The sequence below is a fragment of the Silene latifolia genome, chromosome Y (assembly GCF_048544455.1).
Source record: "Silene latifolia isolate original U9 population chromosome Y, ASM4854445v1, whole genome shotgun sequence".
Taxonomy (NCBI): Eukaryota; Viridiplantae; Streptophyta; class Magnoliopsida; order Caryophyllales; family Caryophyllaceae; genus Silene; species Silene latifolia.
Window position 1 is genome coordinate 314153655 of NC_133538.1, and position 16712 is coordinate 314170366.

Here is a 16712-nt window from a genome sequence, read left to right on the forward strand (position 1 = left end):
TGATCTTGAGTGTTGATGTACGAATGCGGGTGTTTTGTGAATAAATGTCCTTCTTGATTTCCTTCTTCTGCTATTTATAGGGTAAGAACCCTAGATATACTCTATCTCGAATATGGAAAGAGAATATTATTTCCATAAGGACTTCTTTCCTAATCCGGATTCCCTTGCCAATTCTCCCCGATCTCCCTAACTTCTCCCTAACTTCTCCCTGACACTCCTTTCCTTAACACGGGCGCCTACTGTGATGGGCTCTTGATCCTTCTTAAGCCCGTTCTCCCTTCTCCTGACTGCGGGCTCCCATCCTCCTCACATCTTCTCTATAATCTTTATTTCACCAAGTGGGCTTTCTTTATTACGCTATTTTTAGCCCAAACAGTTTGCCCCAAATTTCTTGCGAAGTACGCCTTCAAGTATCGAGCAAGGAATTTACGTAACCAAATATTTAAAACCCTACGCCGTCCTTTTACTCCTTCCCATGCAAGTCGTCTTTCTCCTCTTTCTCCGCACCCAACTCCCTCTCTCCTCTTTGTAACCCCAACGTCTCTCTTCCACTCTCATTAATCACTCCAAATCATTTCAAAAAACTCTCTCTTAAACCCTCAATCTTCTTCCCTTTAATCTTCATCAGCTTCACTGTTCCCTCCCTCGTCTTCATCATCAGGTAATCCATCTTCTTTCTTTCTTTCTTTTAATCTTCATTTTCTTTCTCCATTATGGGCAAAACTCGACAGTCTTCGTCAACCTCGACGCCCTCCAACCGTAATCTCGACCCTACTTTCCCTTCTTGGGGACTTTTCAAACACCCACATGATTGTGACTCCGCCCTAACTCCGGCCGACATTCCTAGGATTAAGAGTCTGCTCGGTCTTGGTGACGGGGTGGATATCGCCATCCCTGAGCCGAGACAGAAAGCTGACGCCCTCCGTCCGGGGTGGGTTTGTTTCTATTTGTACCCATTTAAATACGGCCTCCATTTCCCTTTCCCTAAACTCGTCCAAGATTTTATCTTCACCAATAATTTCGCCATGGCACAAATTTTCGCTGCCATATGGAGAGTTCTTCTCTATTCTCTGGCTGCTGGTCAGAGTACTGGCAAATCTATCACTCTGGGCGATCTGGCCCATATGTATAGCATCAGATCCCTGGGCAGGGGTCAATTCTCCTTCCGGGGCCGTGGAGAGGCTCCCTTCAGACATGTGTCAAAATCCCGTGATGAGAAATGGTTTGAGGACTTCTTCTACGTGAGGAAGGACTCCATCCAGCCTCCTGCCGATTATATTTTTGAGAAATGGGTTCTGACTTCGAGTAAGTAGCTTTCCTGCTACCTGATTTGTTTTATCTCGCTGCTTACTAGCTTACTTCATCGTCTTCGTGCAGGCCCCTGTGACCTTACCCGTATCGGTGCCAAGATCCCTGCCTACAGCAAGCTGTTTTGCATTTCTGAATCTGAAAGAAAGTTTCCAGACCTGCTTCCTGGTTTTTCACCTGCTTCTTCCTCCAATCCTCCTCAATCAGCCCACAGCATGTCTTCCGGTAAGGTTTCTGTAACCACTTCTATTTACATGCCGTTGCTGCTGATGTTTTAAGCATTATGCTGTCTGAGACTGTGTATGCTTGCAGGTTCAAAAGTCGATCAACTGGAACTCATCCTCAAAAGTGCTAAAAGAAAGAGACCTTCTGTTAGCCCTGATGTGGCCTCTGCCTCCAAGAGGAGTGCTCATGCCGCCTCTTTTCAGACTCCTCCTGCAGTTTCTAGTTCTGCTGCTCGTGTGCCCCTGGAGGTCGATCCGTTATCTCGCCATCCGCCTACTCCTCATGCCAGTCCCCGTGCTTCTACTAGTGGAGGCATCATTGCTCATTTTCCAGAAGGCTTTGGGAATGTGGACAAGGTGCCCTACTGGCCGGAGATTGATCAGCTGCTCTTTCCTCCTGTTGAGGAAACGTTTTCGGAGTTCTCCCCAGAGGAGATGGCTGAAAATGACGTGCACAATGCTTTCATGGTAAATATTCTTCCTTTTCTACCTGTCTGTCTGTCTGTTTCTTGTTTAAATTCTACCTCCCAACTCTTTTGTTGAATTCTGGTTATTTATGCCCCGGACTTTTCAGTCTGCACTCTACAACAGGAAGATGATCAACATAGTGCGGACCACCAGTCGTGCTACCAACGCCAAGAACCAGGAGCTGAAGGAATCATTTGCGGATCCGCACAAACGGGTTGATCGAAGGAGCGTGTGGTGGAGCGAAGACCGAGCTTGCTTGTCACCAAGAAGAAGTTGAAGGAGGGAGCTGATTAGTGCTCGAACCCGGCGGTGTGCGGACTTTTCCGACTCTCAAGCGGTTTGAGGAAAGATCAGCCGATCTCCCGGCCACCAATGTCGATGCTTATGCCACCTGGCGGGGAAAGATCAGTGGGATGCGTGCTGCCCTCGAGGAGGCTCCCACCCAGCAGGCCATAGAGGAAGAGGAGAAGCAGCTGGAGATGCTCTACCCCGCTCAACCTGATCTGAGCATGCTGATGCCTAAGGTTGGTGAGGTGAATTCTCTGCGTTGGGGGCCGAGCGAGTTCTTTGGGGGTGATCTTTGGAATGTCCCGGATCTTTGTTGGCGGAGCTCAGGGAGCTATGGCGGCTGAGGATATGCAAGCTGGTGCAGTACCTGAAATGAGTGGTCAGCAGGCAGAGGAGGTACCAGAGGTGGAGGTCATTAATGTGACCGATAATTAAGTTTTTATATTTTGATAAACTTTTTGGCGGTCCGCCCCGGAGGTGGCGGACTTTGTAAGTTTTTAAACTTGTTTTGTGTTTGCTTCGCCAGGGTGGCGGTTTGAACTTGGGGCCGTATTTTGGCCATATTTTGAATGCCCCTTGTCATAGTTTGGCAAGGTTTTTACATATTGTGTACTTGTTTGTTTACTCTCCCTGTTTTAGGAAGTTTATGCCATGTCAGCTTGCTTGACTGATTTAGGCGAGTCCTGTTACCCTGAAAAGGCTAACGTTCGACTCGGCCTAGTGCCGTGTCACCGATGGCGATTTAGGCGTATGCCGCAATGTAAGGAGGAGTGGCCGTGTCAACCCGGGCCGATTTAGACCCGACTGAAAAGACGATCCAGACCAAGCTAGGCTGCCGTGTCGGCCGGCTGGCCGATTTAGGCGTATCTGCATTTGTGGACTACTTAACCTTGTTCATGACGCAAGGTGTGTTCGTCTCGTTTATACCAAAGTGGCGTCATTGAGGCAAGTTTATCGTCGATCTAGGACCGGATGGAGACGCTGCGGGATTCTGGTAGCGCAGATATCCCTACGTTCCATGTTCATTTTTGCATGCATGCTTTGGGGCCCGATTAAGTGCGATTAGTGCGAGCTACGTCCGGGGGGTGGTATCAAGGGTAGGCCGGATAAGCGTATTCACCATCAACCAGGCTCCCTTTCGTATGTTCCACTATCCGCCTGGTGAGGGTGCTCCTTGTGGAGAAAATAGGTTAGGCATGTTGGAGTGCCATGTGCCTTGTCACCCCGCGTTGGCGATTGTGATCTGCTAGACATCCTTTCAAAGTACCATAGATACCGAGAATTCAAAGTGATGTACTTAGAGAAGCACGAAAATAAGAAAATCTATTGAAATGATGTGAAGTACCTGTCGCCATCTCATGGGGTACCAGAGCAATTGTGGTCCCAGGACGCTGCCAGACCACACCATCCAATAGTAGTTTAAAGTTTTAAAACAACTAAAGACACCAGAAATAAGAGTGAAACTGGCAGTATGCCTACTACCGGATTTTTATTTTATCTTTAAAAATGATTTGGCTTCTCATAGTACATTATTCTGAAAGCTAGAGTCTACTTATTATCAAAAGTAATATCTCTTAAGGTGAAGTATGTTCCATGGGCGTTGTATGATTTGACCGTCCATAGTCATCAGTCTGTATGCACCATGGCCAACAACTCCTTCTACCTGGTATGGTCCTTCCCATTTGTAGGCGAATTTGCCTGCTTTTCGATTCTTGGTGTTCTGGAACACCTCTCGGAGAACCAGGTCTCCTACCTCCAGGAGCCTGACCCTTACATTCTTGTTGTAACTCCTGGCCACAGACTGTTTGTAGGCAGCCAGACGGATTTTTGCGCTTGCTCTCAGCTCTTCAACTGTGTCCAGGCTTCTGGCCATCTCTGCATTGTTCAGTTCCCTCGTCATATTTTCATACCTATGAGTGGGAACTAGAACTTCTGATAGAATGACTGCTTCTGCGCCAAACACCAGGTGAAGGGTGTTTGACACTGTTGCTATCTTTTTGGCGTCGTCTGTCGACCATAACACTAGTGGCAATTCATTCGCCCACTTTCCTCCTAACTCCTGTAGCCTCCTTCTTAGATTGTCCATAATGATTTTATTGCTGGATTCAGCTTGTCCATTGGACTTTGGAGTCCTGAGTGCTGACTTTTTTAAGGTGATGTTCCACCTGGCACAGTATCCTTCAGTATCGTTTGAGATGAATTGTGAGCCATTGTCACATATGATTTATGATGGGATACCAAATCTACAGATGATGTTTCGTTTTATGAATGAGATGACCTGTTTGTCCTTTACTTCCGTGAATGCTTCTGCCTCTATCCACTTGGAGAAGTAATCCGTCATTGCTAGCATCCAGGTTTTGTTTCCTGTGGCCCATGGTAGAGGGCCTACTATGTCCATGCCCCATGCCATGAATGGCCAGGGAGAAATAATAGGGTGCAGAGGTTCTGCTGGCTGGTGAATCATTGGTGCTGAGCGCTGGCAGGCGTCATATTTTCGTGCGTACTCTGCTGCATCTGCCTTTATTGTAGGCCAATAGTATCCCTGTCTGAGGGCTTTAATTGCCAGACTCCTGCCCCCTGCATGGTTTCCACATTCGCCACTGTGGAGAGCATGAAACACAGTCTGTGCTTCTTCCTTGTCCAGGCACCGTAGGTAGGGACCTGCTAGCGATTTTATGTATAGTGTATCATCAATGAGTACGAACCTGGAAGCCTTTATTTTAAAAGCTCTCACTTCCTTCTTATCGTCTGGTAGCTTGTTGTGGCGCAGCCAGTCTAGGTAAGGTGTGCGCCAGTCGTCTGCTGGATCGGCTTCCTGGTCAGGCGCCTGCCTGTGTGACCGAGAGCTCTCACCTTCCTCTGTAACTGCTTGGATGTCCTTTTTGTTTTGCGGATCTTCCAGTTCACCTCTGTCTATTTCGTCTGCTTTCTGGATAGAAGGTTCCAGCATATGTGCTATTGGAATACTGGATAGCTCTGTTGGTTTGAATGTTGCCCCCAGGGTTGCTAGGGCATCTGCTTCCACGTTCTGGTCTCTGAGAACCTGTTTAAGCTTGCAAGTTTCAAATTTTTGTTTTAATTCCTCTGCTACTTTCAGGTATGCAATCATCTTCGAATCTCTGGCTATAAACTCTTCATTCACGTGGTTAACTATTAGCAAAGAGTCACTGGATATGAGCAGGTGTCTGACCCCTAGCTCCAGAGCTAGCTTCATTCCCAATATCAAGGCTTCGTATTCCGTTTCATTGTTGGTTGCCTTGAATTCACATCTTACAGCTTGTGCTATCAGATCTCCCTGTGGTGATCGCATGATTAATCCTACACCTGCCCCCCTTTGGTTGGAGGCTTCGTCGATATGCATCTGCCAGACGTCTGTCTGCTTGCTTCTTTCTAGAGTGAGGATTTACGATATCGCCCGGTTCGGATGGCTGGACTGAAGTCTGACACAAAATCGGCCAGTGCTTGTGATTTAATTGTTGTTCTAGGGTCGTACTGGATGTCGTATCCACTGAGGTGTACTGACCACTTAGACATTCTTGTTGACAGTTCAGGCTTCCTCATGATAGCTTTTAGCGTGTAGTTTGTCACAACATGTATGATGTGTGACTCAAAATAGGGACGCAGTTTGCGAGATGCTACTACCAATGCTAGTACTAACTTTTCAAGGGATGTGTACTGGTCTCTGCCGACGCGGCGAGAGACTTGCTCACGTAGTATACTGGCTTCTCCCTTTTCTTGCTCTCGACTAGGACGGCGCTCGCCACCTCTGTGACGGCTAGGTATAAGAATAATGGTTCTCCTGGTTTTGGTTTTGACAGCAGTGGCGGGCTGCTGAGATAGTGCTTCAGATCTCTGAAGGCTTGCTCGTGTTCTGGGGTTCATTCAAACTTCTGACTCTTCCTTAGTACGTCGTAAAATAGCCTGCACTTGTCTGAAGACCTTGAAATGAACTCGTTCATTGGTCGCTACCTTCCCAGCTAGCCTTTGAACATCTTTAGGCTTCTCCGGTGATTCCAGCTGTAAGACAGCTTTGATCTGCTCGATGCTGGCTTCTATCCCTCTTTGAGTCACGATATAGCCCATGAACTTGCCAGAAGATACCCCGAAGGTGCATTTAGATGGGTTTAGTTTCATCTTGTATTCCCTGAGGGTGCTGAATGTTTCTGCTAGATGTCGCATATGATCTTTAGCTTTTTCTGACTTCACCACCATGTCATCAATGTACACCTCCATGGTTCTTCCTATTTGTTCTTTGAACATGCGGTTAACCAGCCTTTGATATGTGGAGCCTGCGTTCTTTAGGACGAATAGCATGACGTTGTAGCAATATATTCCTCTTTAGGATATAAATGCTGTCTTCTCTTGATCTGCAGGATCCATCTTGATTTGATTGTATCCACTCCATGCGTCCAGAAATGTTAGCATCTCATGTCCAGCTGTTGCATCTACCATTGCATCAATATGAGGCAGCGGGAATGGATCTTTGGGACACGCTTTGTTGAGATCAGTGAAGTCCACACATACTCTCCACTTCCGATTCTTTTTAGGCACCACCACTACATTAGACAACCATTCTGGGTATTTCACTTCTCTTATCTTCTTTCTTTGCCAAAGTGTCTACTTCCCCGGTTGATTACCTTATTTCTCTCTGCTGCAAACTTTCTCCTTCTCTGCTGGATGGGTTTACACTTTGGGTCCACGCTAAGCTTGTGTGTTATGATGGATGGATCTATGCCTACCATATCATCGTGTGACCATGCAAAGCAATCCATGTTATCTTGTAAGAATTTGACTAGCTGCTGTCGTAAGCTCCCTGTGCATCCTGCTCCAATGAGCACGGTTCTCTCTGGGTGCAACTTATCCAGGTTAATCTGGTCCAGCTCTTCTGTCGGGGGCTCGATGTATTCGTCCTGGACAGGCTGCTTCTGTAATTGCTATGCGGGAGGGCTGGCAGTGCCCTTGAGTGCCTTCATGTAGCAGCCTCTAGCTTCCTCCTGATCTCCTCTTATCGTTTCTACTCCCCATGGGGTGGGGAACTTTATGCACTGGTGATATGTTGAAGGGACTGCTTTCATCCGTGCGACCATGGTCTTCCTAGGATGACGTTGTAAGTAGAGGGGCCATCTATAACCAGGTACCTGACTTGCTTGTTGACTCCTCCCACATAGGTTGGGATGACTATCTCACCTAGCGAGCTGGCTGTTTCCCCGCTGAAGCCTACTAGCGGAATAGTCTTCTTCTGTAAATCCTTCTCGCTGAATCCCATGTTTTCTATGGTTTTCAGCATGATTAAGTTGACCGAGCTTCCTGTATCTACCAAGACCTTTCTTACTGTGCAGTTGGCCATTGACAAGGTGATAATAAGTGCATCATGGTGCTCTCTTTCGTCGTATGTATCTCCCTCATCGAAGCTGACTGCTGGCAGATCATTATGAGATATTCTGCAAGAATTGGCTGGTCTGTCTCCTTTGGTCTCGGTGGCATGCCTTTTAGCTGTTGAGTATGTCAGGCCGCTTAAGTTTGAGCCGCCTATTATCACGTTTATAATTTTAGTGCATGTGGGTGGAGTGCAAGCCATGGAGCCTACCTTATCATCTTTGCCCCACGTGGTAACAGGTGGCTCGGCTTTCCTTGTTCGTACAGGCGCTTGATCTCTCTTCTCAATGTATAGCGGTCCTCGATTGTGCCCAATATCACGGTGAAATTCGCACTTCTTCTTGCTTTGTCCTTTCTCCGGGCTTGCTCTCCCTGCGGTGGGTTAGGCCACCGACTCGTCTCCCATCTCTCTAAGTGCCTTCAAGATTCCTCCGATACCTGTAGTGAACCCATATTCTGCCAAGGTGGGGAGTAGTTGGTTTTCCTTGATTTTGTTGACTCCCCTCCCATATGGCCTGTATCTCTCGTCCTTCTTGTTGGTAGTTTGCTTTCTTCCTGATTTCTCCACGGCTGAAGTACTAGAAATACTTGGCGTGGTCCGTAAGGTCTGCGGCTGGATATCTTCCTCCGGCTGATCGCGGGTTGCCTTCTCTTACTTTGCTTGAAACTATGGCAAGGATGCATAGTCACCGCTTGTATAGATCGTAGTCATGGTGGAGGCCTCTTACTCAAGGCTTCTCTGCTGTTGAGATATCACACTCTCGTCTTTGCTACCTTCTCATTGTTAAATGCGGTATTGTATTCTCCAATGCTCTCTCCCCCCCGGACGATTCATACAGGTCCCCTGTGCTTCTATGGCTTTACTGCTTTTGCGAACTGTTGAGTAAATGCGTTTACCAATTCAGCAAATATAGATATCGACCTGTTTGGCAGGCTTACAAGCCATCGAAGTGAAGGTCCCGTTAAGGTGGACCCGAATCCTTTGCACATGCAAGCCTCCTTGACACCCTATAGTCATTTATTACCGTCATCATTTTCTCGCTTGTATTGGGTGACATGATCAAAGGGATATCTTTGTCTTCAAAGAGAGGCATGTTTGGATTTGTGAATCCTTTTGGCATGACTGTGACGGATATGGTGTCCACGAATGGTGAGTCGGCATAGCTGTCTAGAGCTGCTTTCTCGAGTGGGGGTGGTAGCCCTGGAACCCTGCTCAGCATCTCTTTTAGCTCCAAGTACTGCTGGTTAGTTATATTGGCTGAATTTGGGATGCGCTTTGTCACCGTCCGCGCATATCTCCTCCCGATTCTGTTCGGAAGGTTACGGTAAGTTCCGGCGCCAAGGGGTTGTGGTAACGATTGTCCCCTGCTGCCCGAGTTCACTTGCTTTGGATTGACCGGATCCTGCTGCTTTGGTGTCGATCGATTCTTTGTGGGATCTGGCGACGGAGAGGCCACTGTTTGTACCCCCACGCAGCTTTTGCGCTTGACTATCTGGCGTGAGGTATCCTAATCCTCGTTGGGTTATCCTTCCATCTGATGGTGTCGTAGCCAAATCCAATCTTGTGATTATTTCAGCTGGTATCTGCCTGATGCTCCTTGCGTCAGATCTACCAAAGGAAATCTTCCTTCACCTGCCTTGTTTGCTGGAGTGTTGGACTGCTGCTTTAGGAGATCAATTTGTGCCCGAGCTCTCTCAGTATCTCCTTCTTACCTCAAAGATCTCTGCTCTCCTTTGATCTTCTCTCATGTTTTCCATAGCTTTCTCGAGATTTTCCACGCCGGCGAGCGAGAATCTGCGTGGGGCCGGGCGGCGGAGTGACGCCTGAGCTTGATGTTCCTTTGTCTGATCTGGTCTGGGCTGAGACAACAGGGGTCCTGGAGGTAGAGAGGCTTTTGTTGTCAGTGATTCTTGGGGTGTGTCCGGGAGCCTGCATGGCCACTGTCGATGTTGGACTTTGGGTAGACGATGGTGGTGGCGATGGCTGTCTGCTCCTTGACATGGCTTCAGATACTTGCTTTTCCATTGTATATTCAGAATATCAACGATTGACGACCACAATGCCCCACGGTGGGCGCCAAACTGTTTAGGTCTTTTTTACCTAAGTCGATTTAGGGTCAATGTAGTCTATATTCGTTGGTCGATTGTATGATGATTTGTATATTAATAAGTAAACGGGAAATAAAGTGCGTAATGAAAATTGACACGTAAGATTTTGGTGACGCGGAAAACCCAATGTGGGAACAACCGCGGGAGGGACGGTACCCTGCCAAGTATTGCACTATATGATTTGGAGGATGATTACAATTATGGTACGAAGCTAATCCTGCTGGCCTTAGGTGTCAGGCCTGCAAGATCGAGAATGAACGTATATTATTTGCCGAGATGTGATCTTGAGTGTTGATGTACGAATGCGGGTGTTTTGTGAATGAATGTCCTTCTTGATTTCCTTCTTCTGCTATTTATAGGGTAAGAACCCTAGATATACTCTATCTCGAATATGGAAAGAGAATATTATTTCCATAAGGACTTCTTTCCTAATCCGGATTCCCTTGCCAATTCTCCCCGATCTCCCTAACTTCTCCCTAACTTCTCCCTGACACTCCTTTCCTTAACACGGGCGCCTACTGTGATGGGCTCTTGATCCTTCTTAAGCCCGTTCCCCCTTCTCCTGACTGCGGGCTCCCATCCTCCTCACCTCTTCTCTATAATCTTTATTTCACCAAGTGGGCTTTCATTATTACGCTATTTTTAGCCCAAACAGGGTCCATTGGATCAAAATAAAGAAGCACACTATAAATGATAAAGCAATTAATAGTCAAAGAGAAGAAAGAGGGAGCCTACATAGTTGACCCCTGAAAAAGGGTAACGGTTCCTGAAGGCCAGGAAGCTGTTTCGTGGAGGCCCAGCAGGAGCTAACCCTAGAGGTGGCCATTATAAAAGGGGAAGGAGATCAATCAGAAAGGATCATCAAGCATTTCATAGTGAACAGCGACAAAAATTACACTATCCTCAATCTAAGAAATCCTTCCTTTGTTGTTCATTGAAATTTCTTCCACTGTTTCCTTACTTGCTAAATATTCCGATTATAGTGCTAATATTGGCGGGATTCCGACTCCCCCCGCGGTTGTTCCCTCACCGGGTTTTCCGCGTCACCAAAAACTCATTGTGTCGATCTTTCTTTCGTTGTCTTTTACCTTATTTTGCACCGTAATTCTTTAATTCACTCGCAGCTGTAGACGATCACTTTGACCCGCTAATTTAAATAACTAACCTGTAAATTTTTACCAAAACAATTTGGCGCCCACCGTGGGGCCCTAGTGATCGTTCTTTCATAAACCAAAATTCAGCAACCCGCCCGTCGTCATGTCTGGCGCCAGCACGAACCCGTCCAGCACCCAGGGGGAACCTCCCCACACTACTGGAGGAAGGCCTCTCCCAGCAACCACGGGATCAGTCACCGCATCACCAGCAGCCAGCCAAATGGCCCCCGTCAGCGCATCCCCGAAATCCATGCCGCCACCTTTCAAGCCACCGTAGGCGCCTAAAGTATCAGCAGCACCCAGTGTGACGAGATCCAGCAGGGAAAGCAGTCCCAGCAGGACCCAGATTCAGGAGACTGCATCAGGAGGAATTCCCAAAAAATCAGGAGCCTCATCACCAGACCCCATGCGAGTGGTATTAGAAGGAATGGACACCCTGCACAGGGCCATCGAAAGCTTGAGGAAGGACAATCAAGATCTCAGAAACCAGATTGCAACAGTAACTCGGTCTCGGACGTCGCCAGCCGCGCTGCCTCCACCTTCTGAGGCCCCACTCTCAGCCACCAGTGCAGGATCATCCCGGCAGATTCCATCAGAACTGGTCACAAGACTGGATCTTGAAGGACTACCACCCAGAGGAGCTATTGAGCCCAGTGGATTAGGGTTCCTGTCTTTTGATCGACCACTCAGCTTGCAGCCGACCCCAGGTAGTACTCTGTCTAATAGTCAGCCAGGGACTAACTTGCAGTCTTTTGGAGGAACACCCGTCCAGCAGGTGGCAGGATGGTATCCAGGACCCAACACCAGTATGATGAATCCAGCAAGCGGCCATTTCTCTGGAGGGACCGGGGTAGGAGGAACCTCTTCCCAGCAGGTACCAGAAGGGCAACCAGGGACCATCACCCATGAAACACCTTTGGCAAGTCAGCCAGGCAGCCAATTCCCAGGAGGAGCCTGGCTTGGAGGCACACCTGTCGGTTCTTGTCCGCGAATATCTAACCCTCTTGCAGGAACGGGCAGCTTACTGGAGCAACAGTACCAGGACTTAAGGGACCTGATGTACAGGATCCCAGGTGTAGCACGACCCCTAGAGAAGGCAACGCGTGATAGCTATGCAGACTCCCCTTTCGTGGAGGACATAGCCCTTGTTGGAGTTCCCAAAGGATGTGTGCCGCCAGCCATGACACTCTACGACGGGACCACGGATCCTCTTGACCATATCAACCACTACAAACAGAAGATGATGGTGATCACCACGACAGGCTCCTTGAAAGAAGCCTGTATGTGTAAAGGGTTTGGATCCACCCTGTCCGGAGCAGCCTTGCAGTGGTTCGTCAGCCTGCCCAATAAAAGCATAACTTGCTTCGCCGACTTAGTCAATGCCTTCCACCAGCAGTTCGCCAGCAGCCGCACACCAGAAAAGCAAACCAGCGACTTGTACCGGGTAGTACAGGGACCTGAGGAGGCTACCAGAGATTTTCTGAACAGATTCAACAGAGAGAAGGTGGCAATCCCCCGGTGCAACATAGCCACGGCCATAGAAGCTTTCCGCCAAGGGGCTCCGCCAGGACTCAGACTTATATAAAGACCTAGCCAAGTATCCGTGCACTACCTTTGAGGAGGTACAAACAAAGGCAATAGCAGTCATGCGGCTGGAGGAAGACTTAGGGCCCAGGAGAGCAACTTATGGCACGGATCCTACATCCAGAAAGGCACCTGTAGAGAAGCAGAGCGAAAGAGCCAAACCCTACAGCAAGCCTGTGAACAAAGTTTCTGAGGGACCAGGGGGAAAGAATAACTCAGAGCCACCTCCGAAAGTAAGTGAGTATAAATTCTCAACTAACCTTGCAGGAGTACTCAAAGCCCTAAAGGAGATACGGGGAGTCAGATGGCTTAGGAAGCGGGCTAATGAGCGTCCTAACGATAAAAGGGATTCCAGCAAGAGGTGCGAATACCACGACGACATAGACCATGATACCGATGAATGCTACACCCTGAGGAAGGAAGTCAAATTCCAATACGATCGAGGAAACTTAGACCACCTCTTACCAGGAGGCTCCACCAAAATTAATTCCATTAATCAGGTTCTGCCTTCTCCTCCACCTGTTTGCACTAGAATTGTGAATGTTATTATAGGAGGCTCGAAATTGTGCGGCCTGACTTATTCAGCAGCCAAAAGGCACGGCACACAAACCAAAGGAGACAAGCCAGATTTTTCCTGCAGGATCAGCCGCCAGGACCTCCCAGCAGTCACCTTTGATGAAACAGACGCACAAAACACCCCGGAACAACACCATGACGCTCTGATCATCACCATCCCCATAAGGAACTGCGAGGTAAGAAAGATCTTGGTGGACACAGGAAGCTCCGGGTCAACCTGATTATGCTGGAAACACTCAAGGGCATGGGGTTCAGTGAGAAGGATTTGGCAACGAAGGAGGTACCTTTGGTCAATTTCAGCGGCGAGACAAAGCACTCTCTAGGATAGATTGTCATCCCAACTTATGCCAAAGGAGTCAACAAACAGGTGAGATACTTGGTTATCGATGGGCCCTCTACTTACAATGTAATTCTTGGCAGGCCTTGGATCCACGACATGAAGGCAATACCTTCAACCTACCACCAATGTCTAAAATTCCAAACACCCTGGGAGTGCAAGAGATACGTGGGGACCATGAGGATGCTAAGAATTACTACAAGATAGTCCTGAAACCAATAACCCGACCGCCAGCATAGCAATTACAGAGCCAGCGCATCCAGGAAGAATATTTCGAGCCACCTCAGGTAGAGCTGGACGAAGTCAGCCTGGACGAGCTGCAACCAGAACGAACCGTACTTATTGGATCGGAATGCACAGGTAATGTCCGTCAGGAACTTGTTCAATTATTGAGGACTAATATGGATTGCTTTGCCTGGTCCCACAACTATATGATAGGAATAGACCCTGGCGTGATAACACACAAGCTAAGCGTGGATCCAAGTTACAAACCTGTCCAACAGAAGAGGAGGAAGTTTGCCCCAGAGAGGAACCTGGTTATAAACCAGGAGGTAGACAACCTGCTCGCTGCTGAAAAATTCAGGGAAGTCAAGTACCCGGAATGGTTATCTAATGTGGTGGTAGTCCCAAAAAAGAATGGCAAGTGGAGGGTTTGTGTTGATTTTACAGACCTAAATAAAGCTTGCCCTAAAGACCCGTTCCCTCTACCACACATAGAAGCCATGGTGGATGCCACAGCAGGTCATGAAATGCTCATATTCCTGGATGCATGGAGTGGCTACAACCAGATCAAGATGCATCCTGACGATCAGGAGAAAACGGCATTCAGGTCAGAACGAGGAATCTATTGTTATAATGTTATGCCTTTTGGTCTAAAAAATGCAGGTTCCACCTACCAACGGCTGGTAAACACAATGTTCAAAGAGCAAATAGGCCACACCATGGAGGTATACATCGATGACATGGTGGTAAAATCGAAGCAAGCTACACAGCACGTCGAGCATCTGGCTGCAACTTTCAGTACCCTGAGAAAATATAAAATGAAGCTGAACCCATCAAAGTGCACATTCGGAGTCTCCAGTGGGAAGTTCCTAGGATATATGGTCACCCAGAGAGGGATAGAGGCTAGCACCGATCAAATCAAGGCCATACTCCAGCTAGAGTCACCTCGAAAGCCGAAGGATGTGCAGCGCTTGACAGGGCGGGTGGCTGCTCTAAATAGGTTCATAGCAAGGTCCTCAGACAGATGCAGGTTATTCTACGACATCCTGAGGAAGAGCCAGAGGTTCGAATGGACGGAGGAGAATGAGAAAGCACTCAGTAAGCTGAAACAGTATCTGAGTACTCCACCACTCCTATCAAAGCCGGAACCTGGAGAACCCTTATCCTTGTATCTCTCAGTAACCGAGGTGGCCGTCAGCGCAGTGCTAGTTCGAGAGCAGGAAGGGGTACAGCATCCAGTGTACTACGTCAGTAAGTACCTGCTGCCTGCAGAAACCCTGTAGAATGGCCAAGTGGACCATGCATCTAAGTGGCTACGACCTGAAATTCGAGCCTCGAGCAGCAATCAAGTCCCAGGCTCTAGCAGACTTTGTCTCCGACTTTTGCCCCTCCCTCCAGACGCAGGCCGAGAAGGACATCCTCACTCTAGAGGAAGACAAAAGAGAGCAGATGTGGGAGCTGAATGTAGATGGAGCTTCCAACATAAAGGGAGCAGGAGTTGGTCTGGTCCTGAAGTCACCCCAAGGGGACCTCTTGGTCCAGGCAGTTCGGTGCGAATTCAAAGCTACCAAAAACGAAGCAGAATATCAAGCCTTGATCTTGGGTCTGCAGCTAGCTCTGGACCTAAAAATCAGGCACCTCCAGGTATACAGCGACTCCCAACTTATTGTAAACCACGTAAATAACTCTTATGCAGCTAGGGACCCCACTATGATAGCCTACCTATAAATAGTGCAAGAGTTGAAACTCAGGTTCAAAACCTTCAACATCAAGCAAATCCCCAGGGACCTGAATGTGGAGGCTGATGCCTTAGCTGCCCTGGGGGCAACATTCAAATCAGGTACAATCTCTACCATACCTATTGTTTTAGCACGATTTTCCCTGAAAGGATCCGGCTTGATTATAAAGTAATTAGGGTATCTAGTTCTGTAAATTAGGGACAAAATTATAGAAGAATTATAGATGGAGATTGAATATAGATAGTGTTATTGTATTTCTTTGATAAGCTGATTACAAATCTTGTATGTAAGTATGAGTATTCAGTAGTGAATAATGAGAAAAACCATATATCTTTTACAAATGTTAAATAGTGCTATTTATACTCTTCAAAAGTTAACGTTGGATACCACCCAACGTTCTTCTTGACCGTTCTCAGTTGTTAGCTAGAAAATAGGGCACATTTCCTATTTATCCGCTTGACCCAGTCTTCTTCAACAAACTTTGGCTTATATTCCTTTGCACGATCTGGTACGTGGAAATATACTATTCTTAGAGTTGGACTTGGTCTTCCGTGATAATAGGGCATATGTATAACTGTCTTGCTTGCTTGCTGATCAGCCGTCTTGCTGGAGAGTTTCATCAAGCTATCTTAGTATCATTATCGCTTTTCTTCCTGGACCTTAACAGCTTATTTATCCTCTGGTGTTCTTCTCCTGTCAAATAATAACTATACTTGCCTGGACTCTGGTTGCCCCAATCAGCCTAATAAGGCCAGGCTGGGTTATAATCAGACCAGGCTAAATTGGGCCTAACACCTATCGTCCACGTACTAGAACCTGCAATATCAAAAGCAGGACAGAACGAAGAAAACACAGCTAGCTCACCGCAGTCACAGGAAGCAGGGGTGTTAACCAACACCACCGGTCAGGAGGAAGCTGCTGACTGGAGGAAACCCTACCAAGATTGGCTACAGAATGATATACTCCCGGCGGATAAAAAAGAGGTAAGAGGCTTTAAAATGCGAGCTTCCAGATTTGTGCTGATTGATGGTATCTTGTTCAGGAAATCCCTCGCAGGACCCTACCTGAGGTGCCTGGATAAGGAAGAAGCTCAGGCTGTTTTGCATGCTATCCACAGTGGTGAATGTGGAAACCATGCAGAGGGCATGAGCCTGTCTAATAAGGCCCTCAGGCAGGGGTATTTCTGGCCTACGATGCGTAAAGATGCTATGGAGTACGCAAAAAAGTGTGATGCCTGTCAAAGACATGCACCAGTCAGCCACCAGCCTGCAGAGCCTCTGCACCCAGTTATTTCACCTTGGCCCTTTATGAAATGGGGAATGGACAT